Genomic DNA, 19707 nt, shown 5'->3' with positions numbered 1-19707 from the left:
TGGTCTTCCATTCCGATTTATTTTCAAACTGTGTGCCACGGGAAGTTGTACGGTGGACCCCCGATTACCCAATTCTAACAAACCATTCAAGACAGCCTTAAAATGAGTCTGTTCTGTATCTGAATAAATTGATTCTTGATGATTTCTATCTGGGAACATATTCATAAATGGCTTGTAGCTGGGGAATCCTGCGGAAACAGCAACTGTCTACATACAAATAATGTCCTAGCTCGTACGAATCTTGAATGATTAGACCACAGTGGTAATTATACGAACTACTAGTTTAAACACTCAGTAACTTTGGAGTTTGCCTACGCACAGAATACGGGTTTCGTATGATTCTCTCTAAAATTGCAATTATTCCGCTAAACAGCCTTACACAATTTATCTTTGTAAAGGAAACACGTATTTTCTTTATTGTAGGAACCGAACTTTTGGAGGGGTAACTGAATGAAACGACAAAATGTTTTGTGAATTACTGACATTCCGACTGAATGTCGAACTATGGACCTCACGAGAGCAATGCAGTGCTCTCTGTGGCAGCAAACTAAGCTAATTATGATTACCTCTTAATTGGCTTTAGCCATGTGCATTCCCATTACAAGGTTTGGGGAAACAACAGATGTTTCAGCGAAATACGTACACACATTGCGACTAACAAAAGAAAGAAAGAAAGAACCTATGGAAGAGAACTTGGAAAAAGAGTAAGAGATGCAGAAAGAAAGGATGAAAGAAACGACAGATGGAAAGAAAAGGGAGGAATTAGAACACTTTATATTCCCTACTTTCTGGTCCCTTTTAGATGCTTGCTTGCTTACTTTTCGCACTGCGTTATTGGATTTTGGTGCAGCAAGGGCGTTTCCATAGTTACAGCACCCTTTTGAACCAATAATGTTCCATTATGTAGCAATCAAGCCCCCGGTTGTCCGGGTCTATGTTGATTGCAAGTTATTGGGGGGTGAAAACTACGGGGATCTATATCTCCGTGCTCCCTCGCTCGCAGTTGAATCATTTGCAAGAGATGACTTTAGGCTATCAGAAATTGTATGCAGATAAAACGGACACCCAGAACCAGTGGGATGTTGAGCTGTTTAACTCGTTCGTAGTCCCGATTCTCATTCTAATATCGTCTACTGGCAACAGAGTCAAACATATCGACATGTTCTGTTCTTTCGTGTTCGTGCATCTTTTTCCGTGTAAGTATGGAATAACTTACAAGTCACTGCGCTAAATTGTGCGGTCCAAATTCACATATCATATTCATCTGTCGCGTAAAACAATTAGATAATGTAAATCACAGAAGAGTAGATGGAGATTGGAATGTCGTGAGAAAAAATCGACGCTATTCAATGAGGAAGACTCCGATGTTGTGGTTTAAAATCGAAACAAATTATGGACAATTTGTCTACTTGAGCTGTCTTTTCGATAATTGCTGTACCAGAGGTACAGGACGCTTTTGAAATTAACCGACAGCCAATTTGCAGACACTGTATACACGGTCTTCATCGTGAAATTAAATAACATTAGCAATAGCACGTAGAATTTACGTTCATGATTAAATTAGAAGAAGGAGAATAATTTCATGAAGAGCTTGTTGTTATCAGCTTTATGTTATAATCCTGTCCGTTTTTAAGCACACTGAAGGTATACAGTCATCTGAGCGATTTCAAATATTTATAAAAAAAATTAACGACTTGTGGGAATTAACGCCATCGAGAAGAAAAATTCTTGCATTCGATTGTAAATAGGAAGATAATTTTACAACTATTCTGTAAGTTTGTGGAAGTACACCTTCTTAGCTGCTTTAATTGCTTACTCTATTCGTCACTGGTGTAGTTAAGGAATTACTTAAAGTTGTGTTTTACAGTACTTAATCTGGGAATTAATGTTTTTCCTTCTCTCTTCTGTCTTTTGCTTTCCAACTTTCTTTCTCTTTTTTCCACCGTCCTCCTAACTTTTGAATTATATCCTTTTTCCTCTTATTCTTTCTTTCTTTCTTTCTTCGTGCCTTTTCAGTTTTCTGTCTCGCCGTTAGTGTTTCTCTATTCCATTAATTATTCATTCTCCTTTATTTTATTTTCTTGTTATTCTTTTGTCATGTATTGTTCGAATATAGGCCTAAATCATTTGCCCATTTGGTTAAATGCAATATAAATAAGGTAAATCAGCCCCTTTGTCTAAGCCTTACGCTATGGAGACAATATAACTCACTCATTTATAACCTCGACTGTAGATAGCCTCACGCTCCGGCTACTTTACCTCAGGGAGAATGCTCCCTGTACCAACTGAGTGGCGTGATAGGAGCAGGACAGAAATGTCACGTAATCTGCCGGGTATCCAGTCTCGCTTGTAATCTAGTCTCTTCGCTGACTGATTTTGTTGGCTCATTTAGTGATAATAAGCTGTTATTTTCTATTTGGTTTAATTACGAGAGACCATCATAAACACTGCGATTCATCAGCCATCAATTAATCAGAACACGAGTATAGATATTTTCTATTTTATAATGCTGAAAATATTGTCATAATTGACTCTATAATGCAGAAAGTGAAACAATAATTTATTCACTTAAACGTGGATTTATTGTCACAGATATAATCTGTTACATTTTACAACATAATCTGATGATTCCAACCACGTGGAAATTTCAAGTTACCAGTCAATGTATAATGTATGGGAATGTGGAAAATACACAGGCTGTATGAATTTGGTTGGAAATGTCAACATAGAAGACTGCGTGTGAAATCCGATATCGATAGGTGACTGATATGAAAATATAACTGGGCGATATACGTTAATGGGATGTTAACTAAATTGAATTGTTACAGAATATGGCAGGCCTCCTTTAGCATCGTTACGAATTTTTTGCTTTCGTGAAAGTATGGAATTTCTTTACCGGTTGAGGAACTATCATTAGTCAATCAAAGACTTCTGTGACATAGCTGCTAATTTGGTTGCTTAGTTGAATATTTATGTAGACTTACCAGGGTGCTGACCCTACACAAGTAAGTAAATTTGTCGGTTAATTTTGGTTAGATGCGAAACGTGATCTTTTACTCTGAAGCAAAATTATCAATTACAGATGATTTCAAAACGAAAAGGTTAGAAAAATGATTCTGACAAGTTGAAGCGAGTGAGTGAGGGAGTTAAACATACAGTGCATCACATGCAAAGACTTTCCTTAATTATTAGGCTGGTAAAGTAAAATAAGTTTACGAGGGGCTGGACATGTAGCTCGAAAGTGAGATATAAAATTCATACAGAAGTATAGAAACCGGCGACATGGAATACAGAGGGGCTGGTAAGTTCCCATTAAAGATACGTATTGGAACTGGCTCACAACCCTGTTCAGTGTCGGGGGCGTATCTAGCTAGCCCTTCGTGTTCTACTGCCACAGTTCTCGATACACGCCCACCACAAGGGCAAATTACATGACCTGTGGGTTTCCTTGAGTAATTGTGAAACTCTTTATGTGTCGGCCAGGTCCGCTCGAGTTCTCGTATTGATTCCCGGCGGGTGCTTCAGGGGTCCAGCAATTTGGCAACAATCACTGCGTCCGCCCCGCACCCCTCCATTCCTCCCGCCTGTTCACCCCTGTCACCAAACTTTTCACACCACCTGAAGCTTTTGGACCATTTTGTCTCTACCCTCCCCTACAGTTTCTGTTTTAGAATTGCGTTCTGCTCTTCTATTTATTATAACCTGCAGTGTTTTTTCGGTTTAATTTAATTATAGGCTATCGTGTTTAGTTTTCGAGTGTTCCGTGGTCTATGTTGGACTTTTGTTCAGTGCATGGATAGGCCGTGTGTGTCCCATTTTTCTTTGCTTGTCTATGACTGTAGAAGTATAATGGTTCTGATCCCCCATCCAAGGTGATCAACAGCTTGCCTTAACAACTTAAAACGCAGTGGTTACTATATGTACCACTTACTTTAACATTAATTAACTCTTTGTTCTGAACACAGATTGTATTTATGGGGTTTATATGATTTTATGAATAAAAAGCGATTATTTCCTTAAATAGAATTAAACATTTGATCGTTTTAACAGAGACGTGAACTAGTCTCGATTCCTGGGACCTTGGCTGGTCCATCTGAGTGGGAAAAGGTACCTCCCCTGCTACCTGATAGCTCAAATATCAACGTTTGCGAAAATATTTACATTTAGTTCATAACTGATGGCCTTACTGACAGATCTGTTTGTCTACTTTTCTTGTAACGTATATAGAGCATATCCGCAAATTGAATCAGTTCGAAGAATTGTCCTTTGGCCGTTTTCCGAGAACTTTGCTGTATCTAAATCAGGTGAAACTCTTTGTTCTTCAGTCTATACAATTTGAATCGTACTTGTCGTAAGGACTTATTACAATCTTATTAGTCAAGTCAGATATGAAAATCATACTTTTTTTCCAAATTTTGTGAAGCTCACAAAATAAAGTCTTAACGGTAAGAGCTATTCTTCAATTTAATAGTATGCACGTGCCATCTTAGCCACCTAAGGAATTTGTTAAATTTGATGTTATGGGATCTGTACTAAAGGTTGTATTATAATACTTGGTACATTCGGCTGATTTGAATGAAGCTCAAATTGAAATTCGTGGATTTTATAATGACATCTGTTTGCAGAGAAAATTTGTATGTACGTAAACATGGACCTCTTCAAGATTTTCAGTATTTGTTTGAGACCTTTCTCGGTGTGGTAAATGTTTAAGGATGTGAAGAGTAAACTATTTCTGGCTTGTACAGTTTTGTTATTAGTCTTGCAACGCTTCATTTTAAACTGCAATAAATTGACATCATGGTCAGCGAGGTGTGTAAAATTACAAAAAACTAATTCAGAAAATATTTCTCTCTGGTTAAACTTATTTCCTCTTTTCACATCTTTCTGTTCTTTCTGACTCCACTCTCTAAGTATCATTAGTGAGGTTGTGTTAGAAACCATCTGGATAACTGGGTGACTGGGTATCTGGATCATTTCTTAGGGAGAGGTTTCCTGCTTTGCGAAACTGATCCTTATGTTCATCACGCACGCTCGTTTACTACAGGCGGTGGAAGCCATTGTCCATAAGGATCCCTTGGTCCTAATTAAGTGTACCGTGCGAACAAGTGACCGCCAATGTGGTGCCGAAATGATTCACAGTTTCTTTTGGCAGAGAGTTTGGCTGAATAACCTCACCACTGTGCAGTTTCATCCTGTGATATATCTGACTCGCTCATAGGGTTTGGCTACTCGTTCACCTTCACCCCTCCCTCGTACCACCGAGTAAAAATTAAAAGTAAAGGGAAAAAATAATCATTTTGATCACAAATAACTGACTGAAATATGATAATTGTGTCAAAAACACGGTAGAAACATTTTGATGCCTTTTTGTGTATTTTTTAGTTTATTTTAATTTTATCCCATTCGGATGGAATTATGCGCCAAACTTTCTAATAGTCTGATCACGTTTCAATTTATGTGCCAATGGGAAACTTTATAACATTACAGAGAAGCGAAGAACAATTTCAGAACATTTTTATTTTCAGTCGCCTCATGAAACTATGACGTCATTACTGAACAGACGTATATAAAAAATTGTTACTTAACAATAATGCTAAAAACGAGATATGTAGTTTAATATTTTAAAGAAGAGTAGTAAGTGTAGGTTCCACTTGCATTAACAATCAGTGACTATGCATTTTACCCACAGTGTGTTTATGGGCTTCGTAAGATTCTCTAAATAAAGAGCGATTTTTTTAAACAGCATTAATCGAGCGGTCTTTGTAATGAAAATCGATTTTTTTGAGGTAGGAACTGATTTTTTAACTTAATTTCAAATTAACTTCGCGCTTCGAAGTGTTAACTGCTTTTTAAGTTTTAAATTATCCAACTGATCATGAAATCCTCTGCATCATGGAATCCAAATACCTTTTCTTCCGTATTTCTTTCCATCTTAACTATATATACTGACATCTATGCCTAGGTCTTCCAAGTGGGTTTGTTCCTTCATATTATAAGAATATACATTGGTGTATATTGTCATCTTATACATTATTTCCAACAGATGAATCCGTATCATCCTCTTTGATTTGTTTATCCTAATAATAATGCTTGGAAAGTACAAACTATAAACCTTCTTTATATTCAGTTATTTCCATGATTTTCATTCGTTTGCTAATATTAGGTTTAAATGTCATTAAATGTGTGGTGATTGGATATTTGGTGTAGTGAGAAGGGCTTTAAAGTGTTTTAATTCCGTTACCATAATCATTATCATCGTATTCGCTCTTAGAAGTGTTAAAAGTAAGCTGTTACTTTTTTTTTTGGGGGGGGGGGGCTTTTAAACAGAAGTTTTATTTTTCAGACGCGAAATAATATTATTTCCTAGCAGCTTAACCGGGGAGGATTCTTTTTGCTTTTAGCACCCTTAGAAGGGTGCACTGGTCGTTATCTCAATCTGAAACTCGTCTGTTCGTAAAACACAGCTGGGAAATATCGACTGTCTGTCGTTCTGTGGTTTTCATTTTTTCCTTCTGTTCTAACCACCTGCTGTATCGTCAGCAGACGCTTCAAATCTATTGCTGCCGTTCAGGAAAATAGGAACTGATCTGAAAAAATCAATTGACTGCAAAATCCCAAGCTTTCTGTGAAGGAATTTTTCACTTGTGTGGATTGACCCTGATTTTACTTTGCTACAGTTTAATTCAACACTTGACAGAAATTTGTGTGCGTTGTTAGCACAGAGTGCATAAAATTTGCTCATAATGAGACTGTGAAGTTACGGGCTCTTATTTTTCAGTGTGATTCATCTGCACCAAAAGTTGTCAATGGAATGTTATTCTTTTTCATATAGGTCCAGTGTAACCCTTGCTTTACACTTTACGTGAAACGCAGTTTACGTCTGTATATTTCCTGAAATTCAGCTAAGAAGAATGGATCTGTTTGATCTGTATATAATTTCAGATGCAGTTTCATCACTGTTGGCGTTCAGTTATCCCGGGTACGTTGCTCGACACGTTTCTTTAACCCCAACAAGTTATTGTCTGTGGCCATCCCGTTCCATTGAATAGTTTTACCCATTCGGTAACTTTCCTCTGGCTCATGCAGTTATCACCCACACTGACGTGACGTACTTCTGTAAACTCCACTAGTTTCTGCGTCCTCTGAACACGGAAACTAGAACACTGTCCGTTGTTTTTGTTTGGTGCATTTATATCAGTGGAGCTGCTGTGTTAAACGTGTCAGAATTATTATCACAGCTAGAGAGGAAGTGAAAATCAATTAGATGCAAACGAGGGAAGTTTTGAATTCTTTTATGTCATACGTCTTACTCAGTGGTGGCACCATCACGTTTAATGTAACTTAAGTCTCCTTATTTAGTTGAATTATTTTTACATGTAACAAACGGTGGTCTAGCGGTTAGAACGCTGGCCTTGTAATCCTGGGGTCTCGGGTTCGATTCCCGGCGGTGCCCGAATTTATTACTTGTGTTGGGCAAGGCCGTGGTCTAGGCAACACGGAGGTTTCCTCCGGGGGCTTCCCAAGTTTCTCCGTGGCATCCCAACAATTACTCCATTCACACACAGAAGAAGGCAATGGCAAACCACTTCTGGATCATCTGCCAAGAACGTATATGAACAGGTCCCAGTCCGAGAAAAGGATGGAAGGATCCTGTTCATATGGACCTGTCGTCAGACAGAACACTAAATAATAAAATAAACATGGAAGTGAGAAATGTTTATAAAATAAAAGTCAACTTACCGCTGTACTTAGTATTAACGTTATGAAGGAATATAGCAGGGAAATCATACCTTTATTGAGTGACATTCAGCTAGGAGCAGTTTATAATTTAAAATGGGGCAACGTATTTTAATCCACTGGAAGAAACATGCAAATTTAAATGATTAGGTTGCGATTGTGGTCTCGCGTTTGATATACCAGCTGGCTCAAGAGGACATATATAGAGAGTGTGGCAGGTTATTGGACAGTTAGAAAATTAAACATTAACAACTACTAATGAATATTCTTAAATTCTCGCGGGCAAAACAAAAGACTTCCGGGGCCACCAAGGCGCCCGCGGGCATTTGGTTGCTGATCCCTGAATAGTGTTCTTGCTGTAGGACTCAGCATTAATTATAGGTGAATTCTGGTGACATTTAAGGTTCTCTCGAAGATGGATGTCTTTTGGGATATTACGCTGTGTAGTCCGATAGATATTGACCGACGTTTCAGAGGTGATCGCTGCCTCAATCGTCAAACGGAGATCGCTCTAGTGATGGAAGCAGAAGGCGCCTCTGAAACGTCGATAAACGTCTGCCAGACTACAGGGTGCATGCATTCCAGAAATCAGCTTCATACTCACCGCAGGGAGAACCTGAAATCTCGACTGAACTACAAACAGTTTATTATAAATCTATTGCAGAAACCTAAAATTCAGTTCATAATAAAAATATTTACACGAAATCACACAAGTAAAAGAAATTCGGTTGTATATGTAACCTAACTCGTATCTGGTGATATCTAAACCACAGATATCACTGTTTTAAAATCAAATTAATTTGCATGTAATATTAGGCTAATGGCTGACTGCGCAGATGGAACATTGTACCAGTAACAGATTACAATGAAAATTCTGTGTATGATGATCGTTAAGATATTAACAGTTTCCCTTTATTACTAATCTTACATTAGCGGATCCATACAGGCGTACTGAGTGATTCATTGTTGGGTTTAATGGCTGTAACCTACTGTGATTATCGCAAATTTCATTAAAACACGTAACAACATTCAAACTGAATTGAATTCTAATTTAACCAAACATTTTTCATTTTCTGCACTCCAGACTTATCGTTTATATCGCCACGGCTGATCGTCAGAGACACGTTCGTGAGAACAGAGTGCACTGCTTAAGTTTAAGTTGATATAATAATAATAATAATAATAATAATATAATATATTTGGTTTAGACTATATACAGAGATCTGTGGCCGCCTAACACCAGGTTTTCACGGCCACAGTCCTTACATACGTAGCACTATTAGCACTACTGCTTACTACAACTATTTAAGTTGATATTAAAGTGGAGAGACCCACTTTGCAATGTGCACTTACCATGTTTAAGTTTGGTCAGTGACGTTTACCAAAGACACACACTGTGACTGATGCAGGTGGTGACACTTCGGCTAATTGTACTATGTAACTTTAGACTTGAAGCAAAGAACATGGTTCATTCAAACAATACGTCAATGCTGTCATTGGCCGTGTTCACAGAGGTGACCATGTCCATTAGTGAGTGCATGTTGATCACTGAAAATGATTGAATTCAGCTTTGACTGAGATTAAGCATCTGTTTATATTTACCTGATGCTTTTATCCGATGGCGTTTTTCATTATTACATTTAATCAATTAATTAATGTGCGTGCTGTAAATGGTGATTAAAATTTGGCATCACATGTGTTAACGAAGCCTGGATAATGTGATTTTAGCTTCTCTAGTAAAAATGTGCACTTCTGAATGCATGTTTGGAAAACGCATGTGCCTATCTCAAAATAAAATTTGCAGCAAGAACTTCATGGCGCGGTCGCAACCCCACGGACAACCTCTTAAAATCGTTCTGTCTGTCTGTCCGTATGCATGAAAAGCACTCGCAACTGTTGACTCGATTTTGATTAAATTTGATGTTGTAAATTTATGATACAAATTGTCGAGTCATACCAGTTTAAATTTAGATTGGACAGTTTTAATGATCAGTGAAGCCTTACTAATGATTCTTTATTCATTTAGATTATAGTCTTCATTTCTCGCCACTTTGAATATGTTTAAGTGTCTACTGGCAGCGAATAAATTAAATATTAATTTAAAGTTGGTTTTTTATAAGGGAAGAGGTGGTCATAGTTATAATTATTTAGTTTGGTGAAAATTTTTATTTTTCACACGTCGACAGAAAGTGATCGATTTTCTAATTACTTCTTCCGTACATTCCTGATAAATACACTATAATTTTAGTATCTTTATAAATTCAGAAAACCAAACACATCTTTAATTTAATACTTTATCAGCACTATAACAACGAAGTTAATTTAAGAAAGAGATTGTTAATTGTAATTAAAATTAATTATGCAACAATTAACTAACCGTTCACTAACAGACTGATAGACATAAGTGCACTGATCGAGCATAATGGTATATTAATATTGGAGAGGAACCCGTTTGAGCCTTTGCAGACAATTGAATGTTTCTTTATTTCGCAGTTTCTCTCAAAATACCTTAACATAGACTATTTCGGCATTCCTCAAAATACTCGACTCTCTGTATAACCTACACAGTTCAGGCAGCTTCGTTAAGTAACCTAACAAACAAACAAACAAACTTGATGCGACTGAAACTTTTCTGACTTACTGTGCTAAGTCCCTCGCTACTTGACGAACTCCCTGATCAACTACCTGATTCACCGACGGCAAGAATGTTAATTAATTTATACGATAATTATTATGTTATGGACAATTAGTATTTCTCACACGCATGATTATATAATTGACGTAACTATGACATGTTACGTTCGTATCACTCCATGTTTGACACACGTCTGTTACTAGTTCTAGTAAACTGGTATTTACTCTTTGTGTTCCACTATCCCCTTTCACTGTGCATTTGTTTAAGCGCACTGATAAAAAAGTATGAAGTCCTTAATCTCTTCCCAAAGTTTGGATACACATCCAAAACAAATTAAAATTCTTGAACCAAGTTGTGGATCTAATGCAGCTCATCTTAAGCCTTCAGTACGTCGCAACTTTCACTGCAACACGTTTTACTTAGGGATGAGTGAAGGTAAAGCCTGCAACTTTGTGACGACCCGGCGGGTTGCAAGAACCGGACAGCTCTGCAGCTTAATGCTTCTCCTTATTGTGTTTCAAATACGCGGCCCTGAAGATTCTGCCCACCACTTTCTGACAAACAAATTTTAAACGCCACGAGCATGCCTGTAAACCCCCTCCACCACCCGCCGTCTTAGGGCCCTTTGATCGCTTTATTTTATCTCTTCCCTTCATCTGTTCTTTTTGAATCTTTTGTTGCTTATGCTCTTTTATCCTTTATTTATTCATCTCTCCCACATTTCTATTTTCCTTCCTTATATCGTTATCGAATTTCCTCTTCTACTTTCTTCCTTCATTTCGTTTGTACCTTTAGTTTCTTTATTCTCTCGTCCCTTCCACCTTTTATTCTCCACGTTTCTTTATCCTTTTATTTCTCACTTCTTTATTTTCTTACTCTTTCTTTCGAGCTTATTTCTTCCACTCTTTCTTTTGCCTTTCCTTCTTCAGTTACTTCCTTATCTTTTCAATTCTTTATTTTTCCTTTGGTCTATCATTATCCCTGTCTTATATTCCTTCTGCCTCTTCTCTCTCTCCCTTCCGTTATTTCTTCCTTTGGTTATTGTTCTCTCTCTCTCTCTCATTGTTACATTTATATTACTCCATAATTTTCTCTCCGTGAGCATCTTATTACCGTCCTGAATGCCCTTTTCCAGTGCCCCCCGGCAGTTAAATTTGCCATATGGATTTAGGTATTCCATCAAAGTGACTCCGGCTTTGACCACAGCATGCTAAGCGACCCGCGGAATTGCTTGCCGTGTGTAAATGTTTAGTTGAGTCAGTGTGGCTTGCAATTAATGAGATTGTATTATCAAATTCCAGTGGAGCAGTGGCCGAACTGCTGGATATTGCACTTGAAATATTGTCTATTATCTGCCGCTCACAGAGTGGAAAGGTATTTTCCCTTAGAACCTGTGTCGTGGAATGAGAGATATTTCAAACCATATTTATTTTAGTTTCTGTGGAATGCTTTCAGTTTTATGCCGGATGGGTAAGGAATCTATTGGGATTGCAGATGGTTTCTAAGTTCCATTTCAATGTTGTCCAAAATTCTGACAACATTTTATCTTCCTTGTGCCTTCTTCCTGCATGTCTCATCCAACTTAACTTCTCTGCATTAATTACTTCCATAATACTAGCTGAGAAGTTATGTTTGTAGATCTTAAAATACTCTTCGCCAACTAAGGGCGATTTGTTACTTTTAAGTGTTGAAAAGCTACCTTAGAAAACGTGCAAGAGAATGGTACAATCAAATGGTATGCATTAATCCCTCATGCTTCTGACTCGTCGCTTATACGTAACTTCTGCATTTGAATTAAAACATTCCAGTGACTTGGGTGTTATTACTTAAAGAGGCTGGTGGAAGACTTTAGGGAAAGGTGTGTGTGATTGGGTGGTGGGGAGTGAGTTGGGATTGATCTGGCTTCCGTTGAGGTTGTGCCTCTCGAATAGTCCTAACATCTCTTCCACATTTATCTCAAGGCAAGATTGCTACCGTGTTGAAGAATGGATAAATCTAACGTCTGCATCATAGCTTTCTGGGGTTTTGCCCTTACCTTATATATGCAGGTTGCATAAGGATGTTTGTCCAAGAAAAATGAGGACTGTGGTAGGGTGACAAATCCACGTATCTTATAGGACGAGAACCCATTTCAAATATCGCTGGATGTGTATACCATCTTATAAGCCCATGACGTTTCTGAAGACTGAATCCGTCACAATGTCTCCTCCTTCTCTTGCCGATATAGTCCTAAGTTGAGATTTCATGTTCTCACGGCAGCGAACATTTAGATGCCTATTCTTTAGGATGGTGTGCCATGTAGTCTGGTATAAGTTTAATGACGTGACGGAGGTGCTTGCTGCCTCCATCACCATAGTGATGATGAGTCTTAAGGTATAACATTCCAGCAGACAGGAATATAGTATAACAGTAGTAATATAACCCGAGAATGCACACTGCTAATTCAGACGCCAGCCATTAGACACAATTCTGGTCCAGTTCCATATAACTCTTTTTTCACAGTATTAAGAAAGATCTTAGTGTTAACCTGCTTCTCCTCAGTTGTACAGATGAACGTCTTCACGTGAGTTTTCCTGTTAATATTCTGACTGTATTTTACTCTCTTTTGGGTTATCTGTGACCGTCCTCCTGCCGCATTCAACGCATAATACTACATTTGGTACTTCAGACAAATTACCTAGTAATCAGTAAGTAAATATTAAATAGTGCTAATGGACATTTCCATGTAAAACAGATTATCAAAAGTGAATTTTTTTTAGTAAATTTGGATTCAAACAACATACGTATTGAATAATAACTATATTTGTTTTTGTTGCATGTGTAAATGAGCTGCGCCGTTCCCATTCAGTATATTTCCCTGGGCATTTTGCCCGTCTGGAGTTATTATTTGGAACGGTTCAAACACGACGCACTCTTTACGTCATGTGAAACTGACTCTTTAGCTGCCCGTCTTCGTAGCTTGACGACTTTCCTTTAGATAATTCTGAAACTCCACACGTAGAACGTTCATATACGACGTACATGACGTGTACGCCAGGTTCAGCTGTACCCATACGTTCCACTACGTCTCCATTGCCTCATGCTTATGAACAGGAGAAACTCAGACTTTTCACGAGTCAAACAAGATTTCCAGTCATCACGTACTCCGTACGTCACTTGTGTTGAAGCCAAACTGCGGTCGGTATGTACGTACTAGACCATATTTTTCAGGGTTGGTTGCCTCAGCCACGGTTGTGGGAGAATTTCACGAGTTTTCTGGCAGAGGTGCAGTTTAAGAGGAAGGAAATCGCCCACGTGATGGCACACCCCTCTTTATTTCATTCCCTTTCATCCCCCGTCGCTCTTCTTTCTTTAACCCTTCAGAGAGGAACTCAAAGAGTCCAGTTTAACCTGCCCAACCCCACCTCGTACCATCCCTAAACCCGCGACTTCTCTGGGGTTGATAGAATGACACATTTTGAAGGAACGTGGCTGGAGAGTCAACACGTCTGCCGCTGCATTGCCAAGCGCGCGCAATTTATTCCATTGCTTCGCTGTCCTCGTTCCAAATGTATGTTAGGTTTATATTCGACAGTCGCGCGGTTTGAATCACGTCACTGTATCATGTTCCCTCCACAGAAAGGAGACCAAACATTCATCACATGGAAGACTATAATATGGCACAGAATAGCCTTTAAGGCATCGATTGTAGTTTAGCTTGTTACGAAATATCCTTCTTTCATACATCACCTTACTCACAAAAGATCGCCATTTATCCGTTTCACACCGAAAAACACAGTGCTCTAATAATTAACCTCGTAGAATGTTGGTACTCCTACTAAAAAGAAGCTAGTAACCGCTTAGCTAGCCAGAAAGATCTTCGTCTTTTGTGAAACAGAACATTTAATTATATAAAGTGAAGCTTTCGCGGCGACTGAAGTTGATGAAAGACTCCCGGGTTACAGGCCGCGTCAGGTGGCGCACAGTCCTGAGGATGAGAGCAGAGATTGCTCTCGAAACGTTGGCAGAAAATATGGTTTATTCACCATTCTGCCACCTGACGCGGCTTGTAACCCGAGAGTCTTTCATCAACATTAAATTAGCTTAGCCATTACTGAATTCTGTCGTGAGACAGATGGATTGTTTTTTTAACACCCCTTTTAACATTACTCTCTCATCTATGCATACGTCCTATAAATGACCTCTCCATTTTGAGTTTTTTCGGCCAAATTTCTGAACACATTTTTCATTTTTTCCACGTGTATTACTTGTGTCTCATAAATTATTATTCTTTATATAATTACCCTAACGATAAGAACTGTAAATGATATTTGAGGTTCTCACGACAGTGAAGACGTCGATGATTGTCATCTGGGTTGTGGACTTGTAGAAGGGTACCCGCGTTTTGGTGTTACTTACTGCCTCAATCTTCAGGGCTGAAGTCCGTTATGCTCATCATTTTGTAATATTCTTAGTGTTCTTTTTACGATTTCTTTCTTTGGCCAAAATATTCTTCTCAGAAAGAACTTCTCCAACAACCTCTATCCGCATTCTTCCCTTGGAATGAGAAGCCAAGTTCTACACTCATACAATATAATAGGTTAGCTTTCTTTTCTTTAGTATTGTACTCAGGGATGTTACGATGGATTGTACTTATAGCTCCAGTGGTTGGAACAAAATGTGTGCTGAATTTTGACGGTGCATATTAACAAGACAGAGGAGGATAATATGAAAACAGTTTAAGTAAATAAATTATTTACATCTTTATATCCCTTAAAACAGGCAAGAGATCCACGTATTATTTAAGCTTTCTTTCCACCTCCTAAAAAACTTACAGTTTCTCTGATACAAATATCAGGCAGCTGGTGTTCGTAGAGATGCAATCTCTCTTAGCACCAACGACGCTAATTTAACTTCAGGCTTGAGCTGCGTGTTTGCCTCTTTCATTCCAAGAACTGGCTGTATAACGTAACGAGAACTCGCCGTTTAGTGTTCCTTGTCATATAACGGAATTCGAAGTCAGTGTCTCCAGCGTAGCGGCTCCAACATAATTACTAAGTCGTGTCAATTTTTGTAGGCTGTTAGTAATGTATGTTCTTTCTTTTAATTGTCCTCCTTTCATTGTTTTTTATCCATCTTTTTTTTCGTGTTCCTTCTGTCAGTTTTTCTTTTATCTCCTTTGTTTTGTTTATTCTTTCCTGTTTAATGTTCTCTTCCTTTCCTTTCCTTCCGTGTTGTGTCTTTTTTGTTTCTTAATTTTCTCTCTTACACTCTGTATCTTTTCTTTGTTTCTACCATACTTCTTGCGTCTTTAGAAATGTCCTTCAGTGTTGCGTGTGGCTCTAGTTTTTTTCTAGTCAGTGGCCAGATCAGTGTGGAACAAACGACAGTGCCAACGTCTTTTCTTGTGTGGAGCTGATGCACCCCCGGGGCTGGAAGTCTGAGGTATGAGAATGGCGTGGTCAGCTTCTCGTGCGCTTGGTAACTGATTACAGCTATTAGCCAGGCGACACTGAAGCATAGCTATGTGGTCGGATCCGAGATCCGGAGTGATAGACCAAGAAATGTCTAGGGCACAAGCCTCGTCTGATGATGATGATGATAATGATGACTTTCAGTGGATCTACAGAATCAGCACCTCACTTACTCTGACCCTTCTTGAATGATGGCTTGAAACAATTGGACTGATCATTATCGATTCTCAGTTACTTAAAAACCGACGTTCAATTAAGTAATATTTGTAAGTGGCTCACAGAAAACACGCCTGCATTTTGATTATGAAGCTTGGATGAGTAATATTTAAGGAAACAAACGCTGCCAGTTGTGACAACTGAGCCAAATACGTACATACACACTCATCACGAAGTGCCGAAGTATTAAACGTTAAAGCAGGAGGTATGGAGCCTTTACTTGTATACACTGACATTGTATGTTTGTCTCTGCATTTGATAATTATCGTAAAAGTAAATCAACTAACCAAGAACGAAAGTGGGACAAGGGAATGTGAGTCTGATTCGAAATAAAATTCTTCTTTAGAATGGACGTTATTGTCATTGTTTGGTTTCCGCGCGTGCGTTAAGTTAGATAAAGAAAACGGAACAAGATTATTGTTATTTTATAAGCTTAGCCGAGAGCCTGCAGAAAGCGAGCAATATTGCAGTTGTCTTTATTTGACAAGAGTTGGTCGAAAATAGGAGATGACTTCTTGCACATTACAAAGCAAGGGGATCTACCGTTGCGGTATCCGGTCTTTATGCCTCATCGTCATCTCGTTTTTCAAAACAACAGTGGACTAGGTCCAAAATTAAATTGTCTATTTTAGCTCCCTCTTGCAAATAATGAAAATCTTTGTGACTTATTTTCGCGGAATAAGTGACCATTCCTACAGCATTGCACGGACGTCATTATGTCGAAACCCATTCTGTTTTATGCATCACACAAGTTCTGGGGGAGGAACTTAGTTGAATGTGTAAATGCTGCAAATCTAGAGAAAAGAATAAGATAAATTACAGGCCTAAGAATCCAGTTTATCGTTTCTTCTTTGTGCGTAATTTCTACTGCAATTTTAAATAGAAACCACAAACTAATAAAAATTTCTGGAAGACCAGCTTAAAAAATATGATCATTTAATAGGAACGGAACAGGACTATTGACAAAATACTTTCGAGTATGTTTGTCATTTATTAATTATGACGCATTCGCTGTATGGAGAAATATATAACAATTTTCGTAATATTCTTGCGTGGATATTCTTACCATGCTATTGGCAGCAGATTGTCAAGCATTGCTTTAGGGATTAAAATGTTACATTCTTCCAAGGGAATACATGACATATTATATTCCAGCATAACCTTTAAAATTGAAATGTTGTGTGCAAAAAGGAACTATCACCGATCTGTGAATTTGACATAAGTAAATGGGAACCGTATAATTTATGTTAATATTTTTCCACATATTGTAACTTCCGATGTTCCTTACGCACCCGTAAATATTATAACCTGTAAAACTACAACTTTACCTTTTATTTTTGCGTGCTCGAAACTTGATCTGATTGTAAATGAAGAATGCACATTGGGAGCAAATTGTTCAGGGCTGTGTTCGAATCTAACAAAGACAAGGCTGTCAGGATCAGGTGAATTGTTATGATAATGAGTTTCATAATTCTCACACGTTATTAAATATGTTAATGAAGTGTAAATGAAGAACGATAAAGGCGGGACACATGACACTTACGTGTACATAAATTTCGCCAGGTTTTACTCGGGATACCACGACGAAATAATAATTTAATGTCAAGTGTGTGTAGGCGAAATAGTTATGAGAATGTATACTGTATTTAGCTGGCTCAGGATACGCCTAGTGGCCTGATTTTGTGAACACAGTAATGAACCTTTGGATTTATAAGTTAAAGGAAGTATTTGGCCAGGAGAATGACTTGGTACAGTTGAATCCACAAATGATAAAAATGAGTGGATTTATACAATGTTAACCAATATGCTCAGTCTGAATTTGCAAGTCGAATAGTAACTGAAAACTTTTGCACCTGCTTAGTTTTGTCTACTGGGTAGTAGCACGGTGTGAACTAAAAGATACCAACGTTTCGGAAGCATGTATAGCCTCTGTCTTCAAGGTTATAGACAGAAGACCATCTGCGATATTTTCACCGCCATGAGAATCTTAAGTCTCATAAATGTTTATGCTTCTGTCGAGGTACGCCCTTTTTTCACCAAGCCCTTCAACTCGTGCTAATATGAAATGAATACAGTGACGCTGCCTTTACACTGTACGCCTCTGTCAATCATAATGAAATCCGATGTTAATATACGTAGACGGAATGGTCGGACACGATTGACGTAGCCAGTTATTTTCTGGTCGTAGCAAGCCGATGCCAGTATATCCCATGATCCTCTTTACTAACTAGACACATTAAGTAACGAACCAATTAACCGGGCAAATTCTCCGTTGTACACTCGTCCTACATCAGTTGATTATTATTCGTCTGATCAAGGAATTTACTGATTTCGGTGAACTACGAGGTCCATCACCGTGGTTAAAACTTGGCATCATTCTTCCTTATAATATAATGAAATAAATTGTGAGTATGTGAGTGAGTGCTTTTCCTGTTCGGATTTTTTTTAGATGAAAATCTCTTGACGGAAAATACTCTACGCTGCATAGGCATTTCCGACTTGGAATAAGATTTTGGAAGTATTGCCATGAAGTCTCAGGATATTCCTGTGTAAGCAGAAACTTTTGGTTTATGCAGGGCAACAAGTACTGATATGATAATGAAATCAAGGTTACTCTTGGCTAAGCATGTATTCATTAACCCAGTTCTTTCCTTACCACGATACTATACAAAAAAACTTCATTTTTCTAGTAACTCTTCATGCAAATGGCTAAGTACTAGTAGCGCAGTGCAGTAACTTAGCCTAGTTTTATTTTTCCATTATGACATACATTTAGCTCTTCCCATTTTCTGCTATACGCATTCCAGTAAATTATTGGCTGCGATTAATATACGATTAAATTTGATGTGATTCGTATTCGATTTTGTATCTTTCCATGTAGATTGAAGAAATCAGACAAATGAATTGCAAACGTTTATGACGTGGTCAGCATTTCTCCGCCATACCTTAAAATAACCATGTCAGAAGCATCGACGTCGGGACTGTGGGATAAACAAGCCAGCAGCCCGCCACTTCATGGCCATTGTACTGTTCATACAACTATGTACACTTACAGGCAGTTTAAAGTGGTTTATGCATCCCACCTGCAGGTTAGAGAGGCCTGGTGCAGCAGCAACGTGGGTTGTTGTGTGCATAAGGACGCATTGTCCGGGAGTCCCGGGACAGGGCAATCGGGCGAGCGGATATTTGGCAAGAAGCCCACTTGCCCCCGTTCCCCCGTCACTTCCTATCGTTTCCGAGACGAGTTATGACTGGCACAGCCATCAAAATCATCACTGTTCCCATTTCGTGTCTTCCTGCTTGTCTGCCCGTCTCTCGCTTTGCCTCTCTGCCTACCTACCTTTGTATTTATATGCCGATCTGTCTGTCTTTCAATTTCTGTCTCCCACTCTAATCCGCCCTCACGCTGACATAAGTTTAGCGGCATTTAATGAGACGTATACACTGCTAGTTGTTTATTAATTTTCATTTTTACCTTTGTCTGTGCACTATAATCCCAGCCAACACAATTAATATAGACCGATAAATTTCTCGTGCTCGTTTTAATATTTTTCAGATCACATCATCAACACCGTTTTCCAGTCTGAGACAGTAAATAAGATTTCATTGGATAAAATTTTTAGGTATTCAGCATAAAAATAATTAAAAATTTAATAAAGCTGTGAA

The 19707-nt window shown here is 38.3% G+C and overlaps 1 protein-coding gene across 11 annotated transcripts in view; it reads left to right on the top strand.

The window, feature by feature from the left end:
* The window catches only part of LOC110830226 (nucleolysin TIAR), a 907764-nt gene that overhangs the window by 677876 nt on the left and 210181 nt on the right, over positions 1-19707 (top strand). The window lies entirely within an intron of this gene.

This window comes from Zootermopsis nevadensis, unplaced genomic scaffold (genome assembly GCF_977971745.1).
Source record: "Zootermopsis nevadensis isolate Lab colony 2312 unplaced genomic scaffold, Znev_1.0 Znev_ptg000021l, whole genome shotgun sequence".
NCBI lineage: Eukaryota > Metazoa > Arthropoda > Insecta > Blattodea > Termopsidae > Zootermopsis > Zootermopsis nevadensis.
The sequence above is the reverse complement of the archived record's forward strand: the minus strand, read 5'-3'. Positions and strand labels throughout refer to the sequence as shown.